Source organism: Haliotis rubra, unplaced genomic scaffold (assembly GCF_003918875.1).
Source record: "Haliotis rubra isolate DU_JTF1 unplaced genomic scaffold, ASM391887v1 Scf10, whole genome shotgun sequence".
Lineage (NCBI taxonomy): Eukaryota > Metazoa > Mollusca > Gastropoda > Lepetellida > Haliotidae > Haliotis > Haliotis rubra.
In genome coordinates, this window is record NW_025764892.1 from 2,160,102 (window position 1) to 2,167,220 (window position 7,119).

Here is a 7,119-nt window from a genome sequence, read left to right on the forward strand (position 1 = left end):
GTTCTACTTTCAGCCATTCACTCTCCTTTTTAATATCATCAGCATTCTGTTGGAGGTTAGCATTCTCTGTCTTCATCAGCTGAAGTTTTGTCTTGAGGTGTTTGTTCTTCAGCTCCAGACACTGGGCATTGAGTCTGGCGTCTTTGAGGTCGTCACGGACACTGTCCAGTTCGGCCTGAGTAGTGGTAAGTCTCTGCAGCAGATCCGACACCTCCGTCTCGACAGGGTCACTGTTAAAAAATTGAAAAAAAAAAGATAAAATTGTAGTTAGACGGATGTATCACGTCAGTGGGTATTATTTTACCTCAGTTCAGTAAGCAATATTTCAGTTATATCACAGTAGCCTGTAGTAACTGGAGTAGTGACGAAACGAACGAGTGGTTGAAACGTTCCATACCGATTGTAACGATGGTCCCATTTAAGCCCCATTCTAACCGGCACCAAAGGCTAGGACATCTATATACGACATTTACATAGGAGTGTTACATATTCATCTCTTTTGTTAACTTCATTTCAAGCATAACTAAATGTTTAGAAAAATGAATTTCAGGTTTTACTCCCAAAGTGAATGCATGACACTTTTTATGGAATGCGATGAGCACTATTAAGAATAAAAAGAAGTTGTTATCCATAAAAGTGTCATGTATTCATGTTCGTCCAACTTCTAAATGCCTTTCAAAAACTTTACTCCAAAAAGTATTGGAAGGACAAATAATAAATATTCGTCTTTAAGAAGTCAGCCTCAAGCATTCCGTTTATTACTAAAGCGCTTGCCTGTTGCAGTGAAGGGGTCCTTGCAGATTTGGTCGAACGTCCTTGACATTCAGAGGTTGCTGTGTGGGTTGAGTTTCTTCCGAAGGACTGGATACTTGGGCAGCTATGAGTAAAAATAAGCCATTATTAGTTTCGTATATTCAAGAAGTAGTAATTTCGCACAATTACTTTGATATGTGTTCTTGTTGTAAAGAGTACTGCGTGACTGGTGAATGAAGTGAGTGAGTGAGAATGGTTTTACGTCGCTTTTAGCAATATTCCAGCAACATCACGGCGGGGGACACCAGAAATGGGCTTCACACTGGTGAATGAAAATATCAACTGAATAAATAGGTGAGAATCGTGCAAGAATCAACTAACCAATGTCAGCGGTTCTAGACACTGGGATAAATGCTGAAATCCGTTTTGGTTGTGTTTGAAGCGTATGTGTAGCATCGAATTCGATACCACAATCCCAAGGGAATGGCGGTTCAAGGCGTACTGGAATTGGTCTGATCAAACCCATCTGAGGTGGCGAACTGGTGAATTCTGAAAAAAGACAATGATAATTACATCATTGTGTATGAATGTGAGAAGATATTGTCTGCATATCAGTTTATAGCAACAATTGAAAAGTACTGTCAAGTTGGAAGTTCTTTATATTGACACTTGATGAGAATTACAATAGCTTGTGCAAACGAGTAAACAAGTACCTCCTCATTGTACCGTGTCAATAAGGCTGCAATTAAGCATTGATTGATTGATCGGATTTTGAGGGATTCTACGAGCGCTTCCAGCTATGCTCACTCGAAGTCCCTTTTTTTATGGTTGTATACCTTTCACGTCATCGTCGTCACGGAAACAGCTCCACACTTCTGCATCAAAATCGTCGAACTGAGTAGATTCCATCACAGGATATCCTCAGACCCTGCGTGATGGAGTAAATACATGAACGACACAACATTCACCAAACCTTCATATGGACTCATTTACATGTTACAATCAAGCTGTCTGAATAGATTTATCCTAAAAGCACTATTACACCAAAAGTACAAACAAAAAACCATAAGTGTGAGAGAATGTAAAACCCTCGTATTATAAGTCGTATAGGAGGTTCCCATAGTTTGTATTTTGTCGCGACTAAGTCACATTCCGTCGTTAAAATATCAAGTCTTTACTTACCTTAACTCTTTACCAAATGTGACTTCCACTTTACGCCGAACAGATCCGCATGAGAACCGTATCGTGGGACAGTCGAGACAAGACAGCTGATATGGAAGTGTCTGCTAATGATGACACAGTCGCGTTCGGACATCGATCCTTTCCATGTGGTTATCGCCCTTCCTTCTTGAGAAGGTTCAAAATGTCGAGCCACAAATTTGATATGAGCGTTTGAGAGAACAAGTCTGAAGATCATAAAGTGAACAGTGGTTGAGGCTGACTACCTTCCGTTTTATCAGATCCGAAATTCTCACTGCTTGATATTGACGCTGGAGCAGTCCTTCAAAATGACGGGGTGACACTGTGAGCGAGCAGACGTCGTGCAAATGAAGAGGCAATGACAGGGGTGACTCTGTCACTGACCATACATGTCACACAAATGAAGAGATACTGAGTTCATTTTACCTGAATATTTTGATTGGGACTTCTCAATTACTTACTGCCACAACATATTTATCTCTGCAGCAGTGACATCACTCACAGGCCATTCGGATGACATAACACCGAGCCCTCACACCTCACTGAGCTTTGTTTACATAACACGTAAACGCCAAGGTGTTAAGATGGGCAGACCATTGACGTTTTGTGTCATTAAGGAAAACACGAAAATCTTATGCACGAAAAGTCAAATGGCAATAAAAACAACCGATTGACGTAAGATGAAATCCTTATGTACCACAAACAGCGTATGATTGGGAAGTGTTTCCGACAGCGAGAGATATGTTTAAGAGAAATTGTTTGCGATGGAATGCTGATTGACTGCAACTTATAATGTCCCGGAAAAGTTGATCATTGTGTAATTGACTAGGATTGTGGCTATACGGCATATCTCGATAGTTAGGTCAGGATAGGATAACGCACTCTCTTCACTTACACACACACACATATATATATATTAATGAATATAACATAACTATCATTTATCAGATCTGAGTAGAAAAGACGTCCACTGACCTCTTGATCTCAGAATAGTATGTTACGATTACCTTTTAATGCCACACTTGTATATGTTTTTACCCATAAAATATATCATTTTAGTTCATTTGTTGTTTTACGCCGCAGACATTAAGAGACCTGTAAATAGAGAAACCATTGGTCGATAGAATGTACGGGATCCAGTCATTCCCCCACCAATTTTTTTGTTATTTCAAGGTGGGGAAATGGCAGCTGGGGTAATTACCTGGTGGGGAATTGCCCTTCACCCAGAAGATACAGGGCCTTGACGAGTGACGACAGGCAATCAGCCCTTTTAAACAAATACCCACATTCATCGGCATTCAACTGCGTGCAGGTCAGGACACAGATTTTCAGATGTGCTGTCAACCTGACACTTCTGTTAAGTAGACTTCTTCCTTGGGCGTTATATATCAGTTTCTGTTTTTAATATTTGAAATATCGCTTTATCTTAGAAAGAAAATAAATACCTACATAGATTACGTATGGCGTCACAGGACACGCACTGCACTGGATTCAAACAACGGAGTAAGCTTGCAATAATGTTTCTGTTTTGTTTCAGTCTACCTATTATAATTAACACAAGTGACACAGATTTGGGACGTGGTACTCAAACCACGCGACCTCTGCACGCAACTCTCGCGGTGTCTTAGTGGCGCTTTTGTGATGTCAAACAAAGGTCATACCACGAGGTTCAAGTTTCGCCGTGATGAAAAAAACCCCAAACACACTGTTCAACTTTCATAACAACTGACACCGACACATAATAACCACTTTATTTGAATATTTTCCAAATTATTTCCCCTGTGTAAATATATCATCATATTAACTGGTGAATGTGTAATGCTAAGGAAATGTTCATTAAAGGAAAACAGCAGTTTGTTTAGCGATACCTATAAAACCCGCTCCTTGTGGAACCTGCGATGGCTGAGCGGGTTAGACGGCTGACTTTAGTGCTGGCGATTAGGTACCTGACTCTGAGAGTGTGGGTTCGAATCCTGGATGGGACTAAACGCAACAAACTTACTAGAATCTGTACTGTACTGATAAAGTGTAATCCCACATATATCATATGTTACGTTTCACGGCATATCATTAAGATGAAAAGAACTCAAACCGTACAGTGCAGTTTCCATTCTATGAATATATCCAAGTCATATTATGGTCTGTCATTATTTTCTTACAAAACAAACCGACGTATAGTACAGTTTCCATTTATGAATAAATCTAAATAATATTCCGGTCTATCATAATTTTGACATGTCAATAAATGGAAATAAAACAACCCCAAATCAACGTACAGTACAGTTTCCATTTTATGAATACACCAATATATACAAAGAACTTAAGAAAAGCAAGATTTATGGATATCAGCTTCTTTATTGTAGATAACACGACGTTTCGTAGTGTATGCTTGCTCGTTCATCAGCATACATTCCGAAACGTCGTGTTATTCACATTAAAGAATTAGACATCCATAAATCTTGCTTTCCTTATGCATTCTACTTCTAAATGCCCTTCAAAGATTTGACAAAGAACTTAATTAAGCACCGAGTGTAACCTCCATGTGACTGTATGAGTCAGCCCCTCCTCCTCATACCTCCTGATCCTCTCAAGGGGCAGTCTACGCAATTCCTCGTGTAAAGCAGCTTCCAGTTGGGCCAGGTTCTGTACAGGAGGATCCCTTTGTTGCACACGACAACCAATCATGTCCCAGATATGCTCCAAAGGGTTAAGATAACGGCACATTCAATCGTGAGATATGTGAGAGGGTGCGTAACCAAGTTCTTTAAGTATATTATGGTCTATCTATCCTTCCAAGTATGTTAATACTGTATATGGTTATTTCTGATGAGATTTACTATTCTGTAGAAAAAAAGTATTTTAGAATTTCAGTCCCTTTGTTGTGCTACATTACATCAACATTTTACACATCCAGATCTTGTATTTTTCTGAGAAGTTATTAAAGATTAGATTCAACACAATTTTTCTTTTCTCATTTTCCACCTTGGGGGGTTGGGGTGTGGGGTGTGATGATGATTTTAAGGGGGGTCACCCATTTTGTTCTGGAGAGGTAGGGGGTGTCACCAATTTTGTACACAAAAAAATAAAATAAAAATGATTCTAACTTTCGGGAAGGGGGGGGTCGCATTGATTTTGTACATGACATGCATTGGGGGTCACATATTTTGTACATAACTTTTAGGGGTGTCATTCACATTGTACATGCCTTTCCATGAAAATCATCATCACCACCCCCTAGCCAAAAATTATGAACGGTCCCTTAGCATTATTAGTTTAACAGTGGTCATTGGTCATATCCAAATTGAACATATCTGTTTTTGTACTAGAGGTTCAACAAAATGGCAATATCATGTGAGAAAATGATTAGTTACTGTAGATTAATAATATTTGGGATTAACAGTCTTTGTCAGTGCCTAAGTTCATCAACCTAAACTGACTCCCTGTCAACAGTATCAATATATGACAAGTTAAAAGTGAAAGGTGGGATAAAATGGGGTTTGACATGTTGGAGGTGACTGCACATGCACATACCTGTGTGTGTTTGAACTACTCTGGACTAATGCTGGCTGTTTAGTGCTAGTACACTGAGATACCAGGCTACAGTTTAACATGGATACCTCCACCAGCTATCCAGTCCTTGTTTTATTCTGTTAATGCAGACCTGGCACTTTGTGTCATCTTTTCATATCTATTGGTGTGCTGCTGCTATGAATTTGAATCACCAACCTGCACCCTTGGGGAACACTCTCTCCACTAAAGAAAGAGTGAGTGAGTTTAGTTTTACACCATACTCAGCAATATTCCAGTTATACGGTGATGGTCTGTAAATAAATGAGTCTGGACCAGACAATCCAGTGATCAACAGCATTAGCATTGATCTACACAACTGGGATACAATAACATATGTCAACCAAGTCAGCGAGCTTGACCACCCAATCCTGTTAGTCGCCTCCTATGACAAGCATGGGTTGCTGAAAATCAGTTGTACCCCAGATCTTCACTACAGTTTTGCCAAAATGAAATTTCTCAAAATGATTAAGTAAATTGAACCTGGCAGGTTTCAGAGTAAATCTACATATGCATTAACTGCAACAGATAATAATGCACTTATAAGTATTCTAAGAAAGATGGCACAAGAAAATCCTTATGCTATGTCCTTCCTCTAACTTTCCAACTCAGCTTGAGGCCTCCAGCAAATTTGTAAGTATAGCATATTCGTAACATGGTCCTGTGGATGAAGTGAAATGGGATTTAACATGCCAATATGAGGAGACCTAATACAGAGATCATGTATGTTTTATAAATCTATTCTGTCAAAAATAGTGAACATGACTTTCAATGTAAACCTTTGGAGGTGAGGACTTTATATGCTCTACTTCTGATGTCATTCCTCCCTCAACGAACCATGGCTCCTATATAAATATACAACTCTGCTCGATATGCTTCTTTTCTATGTTTGATAGACCACGATTGAGTGAGTTAAACCATGACTCCATGAGTTAAAATTTAACGTTGCATCAGCTATATTTCAGCCATTTTGCAACTAGACCATCATTGGGAATCTAGGGTACAAAAGGATAAAATTTAATATTATTATGCTTATGTCTTGTATAAGAACATGAATCATGCCATTTACAAATTATATTGGTCTGGAATTTTGATGGTATCTTCCAATCTGACAGTGCCATTATCATGATTAATGCATTTACGACACCATTACATTCTCTATTTATAATGTGTCTCACTGAAACATATGATTTTCACATCCACCCACCCCATATTGTAACACCGTATCTCCCAAAAAAGAAAATCTAGGTTTTCCACAGGTTCAGCATGTTCAGGATCTCCCAGCTCACTGGGGATACTTTCCAACCGAAAAGAAATTGTTCCTATCAAAATTATATCTCATATACTTCAATGATTCATTTAATAGATTTTACATTTAGAGTGGTTTTGACTGGAAACATATACATTCTAAAAACATTTTATCTTTTTTAAAATGTTTTTTTTTACAGGACATTCTCCTGTTCTGGCATATTTTATTTTAAAAGAATTCACAGCAGAACCTTGCTGATAACCTTTCTGTAATAGTTACAGCTGCCTGACCACACCCATAAAAGCACTGAGTTAACACAAGTGAACAGTAGGTGAGGTAAAAGAAACAAC